Here is a 14,175-nt window from a genome sequence, read left to right as displayed (position 1 = left end):
GGAATAATAATAAGAAGTTGTTGTTACAGTGCATGAAAATACACTGTACTGTTCTTCCTAGGCAACTTCAACAACTTCTTCTTCCGCTTACCACTTTTTCCGTACGCAATTTCTCTTGAACAGTTTAACTTCGTTCAAACTTTGTAACGTAGGTCTTCAAACGGACCAAGCTGCTATGTCTTTTCAACTTTTACACTTTTACACTTTTTAAACTATTAAAGAAAAACTTTTTAAAAATCCCCATAGACTTAACATTGCCGATTGTGACATCATAATACGGCCGTTAAGCAATTAGAATCCTATGGCAGGTGTTCAGGCCACCTGCAGCCTCAGGCTTTAAGCATACAATCTGGGTCAATTAAGACTACACATCCTATTCAACTGTTTCCTCTGCCCAAAACTGTTTCAAAATAAAAGTCTACAATAATCCACTGTTAAACAATGTAACCCATTAAACTACTGAACTTTTTACATTCAACTTTTAAACGGTCTACTTTTAAACTATCTATCTATTAAACTAGCTGTTTATCAACAACTTTTAAACTATCTACATTCAACTTTTAAACTTTTAAACTATATACATTCACTAGCTGTCTATCAACAACTTTTAACTTGTCATCAACTGTCAACACTTTTCATCAACTATGACTTCTACCCACTGTAGCTAGTTAGCATGGTTAGCAAAGTTAGCATGTTAACATTGCTAGCATTGTTAGCATTTTTAGCAAAACTGCTAAAAATGATTAGCTAGGTTAGCTAAGTCACATGGTTAGCAGAATTATAAATCTTAGCATAACTGCTAGCAAACATTAGAGCCATTCCAACTTTCAGTTATCGTCAAATATCTACCTATACACAGCCATTAAACTATTTGAATATCAACATTCATTAAACTGCTAGAAAACATTAGCTAAGTAGCATGGTTAGCATTGCTAGCACTGCTATAAAACATTAGCTAAGTAGCATGGTTAGCATAGTTAAAAATCTTAGCATAACTGCTAGCAAACATTAGAGCCATTCCAACTTTCAGTTATCGTCAAATATCTACCTATACACAGCCATTAAACTATTTGAATATCAACATTCATTCAACTTTGTCTGTCAACAACTTTTAAACTATTTACCTTCAACTTTTAAACGGTCTACTTTTAAACTATCATTAAACTATCTATTAAACTAGCTGTCTATCAACAACTTTTAAACTATCTACTGTCTATCAACAACTTTTAAACTATCTACATTCAGCTTTTAAACAGTCTACTTTTAAACTATCAACTTTTATTAAGCTATGCAACCACCATGTCTATCCTAGCATCACCGTAGTAACCATCTCTGTATTATCTGTTTTAACTATACATGATATTTTACATCACAACTTTAGCATTTTCATGCACTGGTAATTCCTTGGAATTGCATTTCTAGTTGATGTTGTTGCCTTGGAAGAACAGTACAGTGCATTTTCATGCACTTTAATAAGTTGCCTAGGAAGAACAGTACAGTGCATTTTCATGCACAGTAATTAGAAACCTATGCCAGGTGTTCAGGCCACCTGCAGCCACTGTCTCAGGCTGTCTCAGTCTTTAAGCATACAATATGGCTGTATTAAGACTACAGATCCTGTTCAACTGCTTCCTGTGCCCACAACTGTTTCAAAATAAAAGTCCCTTTAAACTATCCAACTTTTTAACTGTTCAACTACTGTCAACTGTTCAACTGTTGTAACTGTCAGTTCAACTATGACTCCCATCAACTGTATCAAAGTCTTTTTAGGCAAGTCCCTCCACTCGGTGGCCATATACCAACGTTTTATGGGCTCTCATCGGGCACAGTCTTTGGGTCGAACTGCGCGTGCGCAAGGCTTCACGACACCAATCTTGCTCCAGCGGCGAGATCACAACACATGATTGGCACGATGTCTTCACAACACACCATATGATTGGCTCAATGTATTCACATCACACCACATGATTGGCTCAATGTATTCACATGTCGATGTTTTGCAGAGGAAGGGGTGGGATATGTGTAGACAACGGCCATATTGGCGTGACAAACTAGCCCTATGCATTTCTATGGACTATTTTTTGAGTGCTGTGTCTCCACATTAGAAAGTCTCTGACTGTGTCCTCTGCCTTCAACTATTTCAAAATAAAAGTCCTCACTAGCTAGTTAGCATCATTAGCATTATTAGCATGTTAGCATTTTTAGCAGAACTGCTACAAATGGTTAGCTAAGTTAGCTAAGTCACATGGTTAGCATGTTAGCATTGTTAGCATTTTTTACAAAACTGCTAGAAAACATGAGCTAAGTTAGCTAAATAACTTGGTTAACATTATTAGCTTTGTTAGCATAACTGCTAGCAAACATTAGAGCCATTCCAACTGTCAGTTATCGTCAACTATCTACCTATATAGAGCCTTTAAACTATTTGTCTATCAACACACATTAAACTATCAGTCTATCAACAACTTTTAAACTATCTACATTTAACTTTTAAACTTTCAACATTCATTAAACTATGTATATCAACATCCATTAAACTATCTGTCTATTAAACTATCTGTATATTAACAACTTTTAAACTACAAAACTATCTACATTTAACTTTTAAATTTTCAACATTCATTAAACTATGTGTATCAACATCCATTAAACTATCTGTCTATTAAACTATCTGTATATTAACAACTTTTAAACTATCTACATCCAACTATCTGTCTATTAAAACTATCTATCTATTAACAACTGTTAAACTATCTACATTCAACTTTTAAACTGTCTACTTCTAAACTATCAACTTGTATTAAGCTATGCTATGTCTGTCCTAGCTTCATTTTCATGCACTCGTAATTCCCTGGAATTACATTTTCTAGTTACAGTGCATGAAAATGCACTGTACTGTTCTTCCTAGGCTTCTTCTTATTATTATTATTTTTTTTTTCTTCTTCTAACACAGTTAATGCAGCTTCAACCGTTTGACTAGTTCAGTCATTCCAACTATTAAACCTCATCTACCTAGCAAATAATTTAACCTTTTAAACTATCCACCTATTTAACTGTTCAGTCATTCCAACTATATTAAACCTCATCTACCTAGTTCAGTCATTCCAACTATATTAAACCTCATCTACCTAGCAAATAATGTAACCTTTTACACTATCCACCTATTTAACTGTTCAGTCATTCCAACTATATTAAACCTCATCTACCTAGTTCAGTCATTCCAACTATATTAAATCTCATCTACCTAGCAAATAATTTAACCTTTTAAACTATCCACCTATTTAACTGTCCAGTCATTCCAATTATATTAAACCTCGTCTACCTAGCAAATAATTTAACCTTTTAAACTATCCACCTATTTAACTGTTCAGTCATTCCAACTATATTAAACCTCATCTACCTAGTTCAGTCATTCCAACTATATTAAACCTCATCATGTTGGTTGCCAATTAGCACATCATCTGTTTTAACAATATATTTCACACCATATGTTTTGCATTTTCATGCACTGGTAATTCCCTGGAATTGCGTTTTCTAGTTAATATTTTACTATTTTATTCCTGATTATTTTTCTTCAATTATTGTAGATTCGTTAATTTAGCTGTACATTTATAGATAGCCTTTTTTATTTAAACTGTTTATTTTGTTTTTCCACACTTTTATTGCGTTTTATGAAGTCTGCCTCTAGTCCGAGTTCTACCTGCGCTGTTTTTTCGCCTGCTGATCAGCTGTTTTTTTTTTGTTTTTTTTTCCCCCTGCCGATTGCAATCAGCAAGGCCTTCACTGCTATCAGACTTGCTGTCTGCTTGTGTGGTGGAAGCTGTGCTGGATTCGAGCTTGCTAGTGTGTCTCTCCTTTTCTATCCTGAATACGCTGGGTTCATATAGTCGGTGACTGTCCAGCTGCTGGTTTAGTCGGTTGACTGAGATTGAGGCTTCGTGCTAGCTAGGTGATTAAATTGCACACTTTGGACTGGCTGATGCATCAAGCCGTGTTGGAGTTTGTGTTTTGGCTATGGGGGGCTTTCAGTACACACCCCTTGAACTTTGACAGTTCGCCTCCACCGACACCATCAACATCGAGGTGCTCCACCTTTGCCGGGCAGCGGGGATCCTCCGGCGGAAACGCTACTTGCACAGAGGCGCACGTCGCTCTATCATCCGTGCGACAGACGAAAGCATCTCTCCATCATTTCCATGGGATTTCTTGCCTAATCAACACGGTTTTCCAGAGCAGTCCGCTCCCGCAAACAACTCGCTCCCTACAATGTCAGTGGAGAATCTACAGCGACCAACAACGCAGCGAGAATCTGTCTCTCACATCTTGGACAACTTCGATGGAGCTGCTGAGAATGTCACATCACTCAGGGTGCGATTTGTAGGGGGGGATGGTTAGGATTTCCCCCCCTCTGGTTTTCCTATCCCTACCTCTGCTAAATTATTTTTATCGTCGGGGGGGGACAGCATTTATCCCCCTCTGCCCCTCATATTGATTAATGCTACTTCATATAAGTAAAGCGCTGCAACGTGAGAACAGTCTAGTAGGCTAGCCTACATAATAATCTGACATCAGAAACGTCTAATGCTGCTGACACAGTGGCTGCGTGATAACTTAATTTGGCCTTGATCGTGCAGGACATTTCAGAATGTCGAGTGTGTAATCCATCATAAATGGCTAGGTTCAATGGAAAAGTTAGCTGGACAAATGAAAGAAAACGAGAAGGATTCAGTGAAGCATAATAATGTTTTAGAACCTTCAAAATTAGAAAACTGATGCAACTGAGATGGAGGACAACTGCACGTAGAGTAGAACGTAGGCCTATTGTCCGAAGGAACTTATATTAAATGAGGAGATATTTGCTGAATGTCACAAAGTGTTACAGAAATTGCTTGGCATCGCTTATTCAATGGCTCTCTACAGAAACACCTGTAGTTTGCGGAGGACGAACGAGAAAGCACTCGTTTGATAAATCATCCAGTAGTAGACAAATAACTTTTAGAAATAATCTGTACTGCAAAAACGAATGTTGGTGGGTATTTAAACTATCTAGCGGGTGTTTTAACAGCTGCAAGAAATAGAAGCTTCATGGTCTTTATGTTCTGGTTCGTAAATTATTTTCATAAAACTTCAAGTTGCCCTATAACTTTACTCTCCAAACTCTTCACTGCACTGTAGGCAATTAACTGACAGTATGATAGGCTATTTATTTTCTGTAGGCTACAATAAACACATTTATTTTTTCAACTTTTGCAATATTACGCACTTGGCTACTGAACACAAATCAGCAGGAGAGAGAATGCACGTAGCCTACGCAGCGTGTAGCGCAATGTGTAGGCTATTTGGTTACCAACTAACACTGTTAGCCAATTCACTAACTTAAGACTTCAGTGCCATCATATACGTTTTTTTACACAACAAATACAGAAAGGATGGAGGCAGCAAAAGTAGAGAAGAGAAGTATGCTTGTCAAAACGTAGTCCTACCCTGCATTAGAGGAGCTGATCATCATACCAAGCACACTCGCTGTTTAAAGTCATACACCACAGTAAACTAAAACTAAAATGTTACAAAGGTGGCAAAAACAATATAGGGTATTATTAGCCATGACATTACTAGGCTATGAATCGTTCGTTCATTTTTTATTTTTTTGGGGTGGGGGGGGGGGGTGATTTATTCAAAATCACCCACCCCCCCACCCCCCCCCATCTGGTTTTTACACAAATCGCACCCTGGGGGGGTATTAAGGTAGATTAAAAGCTTGGGAGAAAATGAAAGTCTTTAAGTTAGACTTAAAGCAGTCAATGGTTGGAGAGGACTTAATATGTACAGGTAGACTATTCCAGAGTTGGGGGGCAACAACAGAGAAGGCTCTATCACCCTTAGTTTTAAGGCGTGTTTTGGGGATATAGAGAAGATTCTGAGATGAAGACCTAAGTGATCTTGGAGTGCTGTAAGGAATTAGTAGGTCACCTATGTAACTAGGTGCCAAACCACTGAGGGCTTTGAAGACAAAAAGTAAAATTTTAAACTTAACTCTGTGCTCCACAGGTAACCAGTGCAGCTTAGCCAACACAGGAGTTATATGCTCATGTTTCTTAGAGCCACTTAATAATCTAGCTGCTGCATTTTAATGGGTCAGGCCTGCATATAATGAATTACAATAATCTAGTCTAGATGAAAGCATGTATAAGAGTTTCAAGATCGGAGAAGGGCAAAAAGGGCTTCAGTTTTGCAATGGTTCTTAACTGGAAAAAGCTGCCTTTGACCACACTATTTACTTGCTTATTAAAATTTAAAGAGGAGTCAAAGAAAACCCCAAGATTCTTTACTTCACTGTGGCAGTTTGCAGAGAGAGGTCCTAGTGCATTTTTCAAGATAGAAACATCACTTGGAGGGCCAAAAATAATTATATCAGTTTTACTTTCGTTCAGTTGAAGAACATTTCTTGCCATCCAGCATTTGATGTCACTGAGACAGTTAAAAATATTCTCCAAGGAACAAATGCCATTAGTGTTAACAGGCAGGTAAAACTGAGTGTCATCTGCATAGCAGTGATACTGAATGTTATACTTAAAAATTGAGCCGAGGGGTAGCATATAAAGAGAGAATAAAAGAGGGCCCAAAATGGAACCCTGAGGAACACCACACTTTATAAGGGCAGAGGAAGAGGAGAAATTGCCTAAACTAACTGAAAATGATCTATCACTAAGATAAGAAGAGAACCATTGCAAAACAGAACCCTGTGGAGACCAACTTCATCCTCCAAGCGTTTTAATAGGATGTTATGGTCAATGGTGTCAAATGCTGCACTCAGATCAAGAAGCACCAAGAGGGCGCAAGATCCAGAATCAACTGCTAAGAGAATGTCGTTTTGGACTTTAAGCAAGGCCGATTTAGTGCTGTGCAGAGATCTAAAACCTGATTGGAATTTATCACATATATTGAACTCAGATAAGAAGAAACCTGAGAGAGGACAACCTTTTCTAGTATCTTTGACAGAAAAGGTAATTTAGAAATATGCCTATAATTCTTCAGGTCACTGGGCTCAAGGTTAGGTTTCTTAAGTAAAGGTTGCACAATTGCACGTTTAAAACCTGAGGGGACCACTCCATTGGTTAGTGAGTGATTAATTATGGCCAATACAAGAGGGCAGATGATTGGTAAAAACTTCTTTAAAAAGGCGTGCAGGTAAAACATCTAAGTGGCAGGATGTAGATTTCATATGGGAGACCACCTCAGAAAGCTGGGAGGAAGATATAGCCTGAAACTATTGGAGGCAGCTAGGTGAAAGTTCTATCACTGAGGGATTCGAATCTGGAGGTGAGATTTGAGATTTTATTTTGTCAATTTTATCGATGAAGAAGTTGAGGAACTTCTCACAGATTTCTGTTGAAGGGGCAAGAGTAGATGACGCAGAGGCAAGATTTATAATAGAGTTAATGGTATTAAATAAAACTTTTGGCCTATGAGCATTATTGTTGATAAGCTGAGCATAATACTCAACCTTTGCTGCCTTAACAGAGTTTTGGTAGGTCTTTAGAGAATCTCTGAAAAGGTCATAGAAGACCTGAAGCTTCTCTTTTTTCCATTTGCGCTCTGCTTTCCTGCAAGATTTTCTGACAGAACGGGTCGTGTCATTTAACCATGGAGTGGTGATAGTTTTGACACACTTTTGTTTTAGTGGGGCAACACAGTCTAAGGCATAAAAAGTCCTTAACCAAAGGTTTTGATGGGCAACAGATGTGAATGTGAATCCCCTAAAATCATGAAATTGTCAGAGCGAGAGGCCATAAAAGATAGTAGATCAGCAAATTCTTGAATGAAATTACAATTAAACTTAATTTTTGGTGGTCGGTAAACTAATGCACAGAGGAGGGTGGCATTTATCTTTACAAGCTGTACCTCAAAAGTGGAGAACATATCAATTTGTACAATTCTACATTTAAAGTTGTTATTATAAACAGTGACCAGACCACCTCCACGACCAGTAGCCCAAGGGGAATTCATGAAGCTGCAGTGAGGAGGGCAGAGTTCACCAAGTGGAATGACATCATTACCGCTGAGCAAGACTCCGTTATAAACAAAAAGTCCAGGTGATAAGACGTGAAGCGGTCATTTAAAATGAAAGTCTTGTTACAGATAGATTGTGCGTTCAATAACGCAAATTTGACGGGAGGAGGGTCTTGCGCATGCTGCAGAACTTCCTGCGGTGAACCAGCTGTGAGAACTTTTACTTTTAACTTTTACCGGATGAAGGTCTTGCGGCGGTTCAGGCGCAGTCTGACATGGTGATGCCCCCCCCCCCCCCCCCCACACACACACACACTCTCTTTATTCTTTATTTTATTTTTGACCAATTTGTTTATTATTTCAATTATGTATTTATTTTTCTCCCATGTTATGTTATTATTGTTGTTGTACCATTGTCATTGTTTTATGTTTGTTTGTAAGCACTTTGGTTCAACTCAGTTGTTTTTAAATGTGCTATAGACCCTTTCAACAATAAAAACAAAAACAATGCTTGAATGTTCTATTTGGGCCCCAATCTACTTCCTCTGCATTAAGATAACATATGGAATGTTGAAAAGGAAGTCTTGTGGGGCCAACTATGATGCTGATAATGGAACCCTCTTGAAAGGGTCCATAGAAATAAAGTTGACTTGACTTGACTTGAAAATGTCCCCATAGACTTAACATTGCCGATTATGGCATCACAATAGGGCACTTGGAATCCTATGCCAAGTGTTCCGGCCAGAGCCATAATGGTTCCGGCCAGAACAGGTAGAGTTGCGACAACTCCATTGACGCTAATGTTCCATTTTTTTCCAACAATGGCGGCTCATGGAAGCCTCAAAGAGTTCCCGGAAGTTAACAATTAATAATAGCAGCAGCTGCGGTTACAGCAGTATAGACTGTTTGTAGCCAACTTTTCAGACTCAGATTTACATTATTGGCTCATCCAAATAATAATAATAGTAATAACAGTAATAGTAGTTAAGTAATAGTATTAATGACCTAATTATAATAATAAACTATTTATGTATCGACTATGACAGCTTTCTGCTGCTCAGTTTTTATCAGTTCCTCATCAAATAAATTAAAAGAGGCTAAAAGCCCAATAAATGTGCCACACATAATAGCCTAATATAAGATAAACCTTGCCTATCCCATTTCAATTCGGCAGCACTAGGCTACACTACGAACAAGCTGTCATTAAGTGTAATTTTGCGTTTGTACAACCTTTCTGATGTGACGTTTCTTGGGCATTTAGCTTTACCATCATGTCAACATAGTTGTAACGTTATGCACAATGCTCATCTAGGCTATGGATTTAAGTGGTTTAATTTTAAAAAGTGCAGCAAAAGTGGGATATAGTGCAATTGCTTCCCCAAAACAATTCCTCCATAACTGTGGATTTAATCGTTTGATATGTGGATAACTTTCAGTGGACTAAACACATAAAAGGTAAGACTTTGTTATCACAAAGCTAGCTGGTTAGTTATGGCGAAGCATATTTTCAGCTAACTTTGTAGGCCTACTTGCAGCAGTGGAGTTTGTTGTCTCCCTCTGTTGACATCAATGAGTTTACGGAAGTATCATTGAGTTACATCAATATGCTAACTGATTCCATCATCCCAACTGTAAAGATCCGAAGCTTCCCTAACCAGAAGCCATGGGTGGATAGAGAAGTGAGAACGGCATTAAAGACACGTACCATGACTTATAACGCTGGGCTTATTTCAGGGGATATGACGGATTACAAAGCAGCATTTTATTGTTTACGTAGAGCTATTAAAGATGCTAAGCGGCACTATAGAGACAGAGTTGAAGCTGATTTCTTGGAGGGTGATCCAGCACGAGTGTGGAAAGGACTCCGAACCATCACTGGCTTTGAAAGAAAGTCCCCTCCTATGATGAATGTGAGTAAAGCCCCTGATGAACTTAATGCCCCTCCCTGATGAACTTAATGCTTTTTATGCTCGCTTTGACATGAAAAACACAGACTATATTGGACTAGCTGCAGCATGTGAAGCAAATGAGGATGCACCTTTCTGTGTCTCTGAGGTCGATGTGAGCAATGCCTTTAGGAGGGTTAATTGTAGAAAAGCTACTGGACCGGATGGAATTTCTAACAGGGTTTTGAAATCCTGCGCTGCTCAGTTAGCTCCTGTGTTCACTTATATCTTTAACACATCATTGGCTCAAGAGACAGTTCCTACTTGCCTCAAGCAGTCTGTTATTGTTCCAGTACCGAAAAACAAAAGTCCATCATGTCTGAATGACTACCGCCCAGTAGCCCTGACGTCTACAGTGATGAAGTGTTTTGAGAAGCTTGTGAAAAACATTATCTGCTCATCCCTCTCTGCCTCCTTCGACCCCCTCCAATTTGCTTACAGAGCCAACAGGTCTACAGAGGATGCCATCTCAAACCTTATGCACACCACCTTAACTCACCTGGAGGAGGGGAATGGGAATTATGTGAGGATGCTGTTCATTGACTTTAGTTCAGCATTCAACACGATAGTACCTCTCACCTTGGTCACAAAGATGAAGGCCTTAGGACTGAACACCACCCTGTGTCACTGGATATTTGACTTCCTCACCAACCGTTCACAAGTGGTTAGAGTGGGGGGTCTGACATCTGACTCATTAACCATCAGCACTGGTGCTCCCCAAGGCTGTGTTTTGAGTCCACTGCTGTACAACATATACACACATGACTGCAAAGCCAACAGTAGTCATACCTCCATCATCAAGTTTGCAGATGACACATGGACTGTTAACACTCAATATGTTCTGAAAAAGTCCAGACAACGACTCTACTTCCTTCGTCAGCTAAGGAAATTCAAAGTTTGTACATCCATCATGAAGGCCTTCTACACTTCAGCGGTTGAGAGTGTTCTAACTGGTAGCATCATCACCTGGTATGGGAACTCCACAGTTAGAGATTGTAGTACTCTGCAGAGAGTAGTGCGCTCAGCTGAACGTACTATAAGAACTCAACTCCCTGCTCTACAAGATATCTATTCCAGAAGAGTACTCCTAAGAGCCCAAAAGATTCTGAAGGACTCTTCTCATCCTAACAATGGATTATTCCTACCGCTGAAATCAAGAAGACGCCTATGTAGTCACAAAGCCAGAACTGAGAGACTCAGGAGAAGTTTTTTATCCCCAGGCCATCCGAACTCTGAACTCACACTATACTGACTTTGCACACATTCACTCCTCAGCACTCTCAAACATTTCCCAACTCTGAACTCACACTATACTGACCCCCCCCCCCCCCCACACACACACACACACACACACACACACACCTACAAGACTTTTAGCACTTTTACATCGCTCTCCCTATGCTACAGACCTTTTATTTATTTTCTTATTTCATCACATGTCAAAAAACACACACACACACACACACACATATCTGACTTTCTCCAACTTTTGCACATCTCCATAGAACTTTTTATTTATTATTTTTGATTTCTCCTCCATCTACCCATGTCCTTGATTGCCTAGCCTTTCTGCCCCCCCCCAACCCCCACCCACAACACACACACTTACATAATCACTGTCATCACTTCACATACATACAACACACTGCTTGCTACAGTAAGCTTCCTCTACATATTTGCTGCACACTGCCCCCCCCCCCCTACATACACAGCACATTGTCTTCAGGATCTTCTCCAACACACATCCTCTACATACTTACAGCACACTGCCCCCACCTACACACTACACACACACACACACAGTCACTGCTCCACTCCCCTCCCGCCCACACACACATCTTCACTGTCATCACTCACATACATCATACATACAGTACTCTGCTTGCAATAGTAAGTCCCTGCCCCCCCCCCTACATACACAGCACATTATTTCATCAGGAAGTTTCTCCAACACACATCCCCAACATACTTACAGCACACAGCCCCCCCCCCAATACACAGCACATTGTCTCATGAGGAAGCTTCCCCAACACACATATTGCACACTGCCCTCTCCCCACATACAAAGCACACTATCCCATCTCCCCTGTCATCCCCCCAACACACACACCAAGACCCCTGGCAGTTGGGTTAGCCCCTTGAGCCGTGGATCTGCCCAAGGTTTCTTCCTTGGTAAGGGAGTTTTTCCTTGCCCCTGTTGCTCTTGGGTGCTCCTTGTTGGTGCCCCCCACCCAATGCAGCCCTTGCCACTTAATCTACTAAACCCCTCTTCTACTGCACTCTTTACCCCCCCCCCCCCCCCATTAATGCACAAATAGGCTGACACCAGACATAATTTCACTGCATTTCTTACTTCCAGTAACTATATGCATGTGACAATAAACTTCCTTGTATCCTTGTATCCTTGTTGTTAACATTGTTGGTAACGTAAACGTTTCTTCAGTTAGGAGCAGGACTGTTTTTTTTTTTTTATTTTGCATTCATTTTGATTGGCAAAAGCGAGCCTATGCATGAGAGAACCTAGATTTGAAGGAGCTGCAGCTGTTAGCATCAGCACGGTCATATTTATTAACACAGCAGGGCACACTAGCCCAGTGATGAAGGATCGTGTAAAATTACCATCCCCAGAAAGTTTCAAACCAAGCTTGCGCTGATGATGCATGATCACTGATCAAATTGCTATTTTCTGACACGATGCACAACCATTTCCAGGTGCTCACCTGTCTGAATCTCAAGCTCTTTAGCCTAGCATCTTAATGCTGTTCACAGCACGGTGAATGACAAATGATGACAAAATGCTGTTCATGTTTATGAGTTCATAGCCTGGACACGTTTTACATGTCACGTTTTATATTTTATTATGATCACTCGCATTACCATGGGGTTACTGAATATGTAATGCTACGGTTAACTTAGCATGCCCACCATTACACTGGAGATGTTAAAAAACGTTTAAACTTTTTTTATTCTCCCGCGACGATAGGCTAGGCTTGGCTACAGGTAATTCGCTCATTAGCTCAGATCAGTGACTACCAGAGGAAACGCGGGGTAGAAAACTCAAACAAGTTAATGTAAGACTAGCTGTGTTAGTTTCTCGTTGCAAAATCAAAATTTCACAGGAGCTCCATGCGCTTTTGTAGGCTACACGCAGTCTCAAAAACACTGTTTACAGCTTTTCGAGTCACTGTACGAGGTCATTTATTATGACCGCCGCTAGCGAAGCGGTCATATAGGGATTGTCAAAGTTTTTTTTTGTCAACGATACCCGGGACACCGAACCACCGGGGCACATGAAATTTGGTGGGTATGTAGCCCCACTAGACTTTTACGGAAAAATTTCGTTTTGTCCCCGGGGGCCACTCCCCCCCCCCCCCCCCCCGTGCTGGGCCCCCCGAACCTCAAAAAAAGCAGGTTTTCCTAAATAACTACCTGAACCGTGGCACTGAGGATGAAGAATCTTTTATGGTATGTTGGTCTCAAGGGCCCACATCAATCTGGCCCATAATCACTCATTTGTGATTTGCACCCCCCCGGTAAAAAATGAAAATGCAATATTATTCTGCTTTAATCCCCCCTATCTTCAGTTAAGATGTTCAGAGCTGCACCAAATTTTATGTGTATGATTGACCTGGCATTCTCTGGGGGAATTTCATCGATGGGGGGGTCTAAAAATATTAGGTTATGTGTACATTTAGTGACTGTACACTCATTGGCCTGTAGATGGCGGTGCACACATATACACATGCATACACACACACAGGCACCCACATACTATCGGTATTAGAACGTCCGATACATAATTACAAATTCAGTAGGATTAAAAGAAAGCCAAAATAAATATTCATCATCATCATCATGGCTGCATTTCCAGTATTGGCGATAAGTAGTCGTACGTCAGTGAGACGTAATTTTGTTGGAAGTTAAAAGTGGGTTGGAAAAACAATGGACGCTTCCTACAAGGACTGTAGTTTACCGCAGAGAACGTCTAATAAGGATAGGATGATGTTCACATGAAATGTAATTCCCATTTCTTCTTGAAGCCGAAATAAATCTGAGGATGTTTATCGGACATGCTTGGTTTTTACTGCAGGTATGTTAATCTTATAATATCAATAAGGACCTAGGTAATGTTACCGTTAGCGTTGGTTGAGCGATGGAGGCCAATTTGATCGATTGCATTTGTAGAAAACTATAAATACGGTTATACCAAGCAAATTGA

The sequence above is a fragment of the Alosa sapidissima genome, chromosome 17, assembly GCF_018492685.1.
Source record: "Alosa sapidissima isolate fAloSap1 chromosome 17, fAloSap1.pri, whole genome shotgun sequence".
NCBI classification, from domain to species: domain Eukaryota; kingdom Metazoa; phylum Chordata; class Actinopteri; order Clupeiformes; family Clupeidae; genus Alosa; species Alosa sapidissima.
This window is presented reverse-complemented; position numbering follows the sequence as displayed.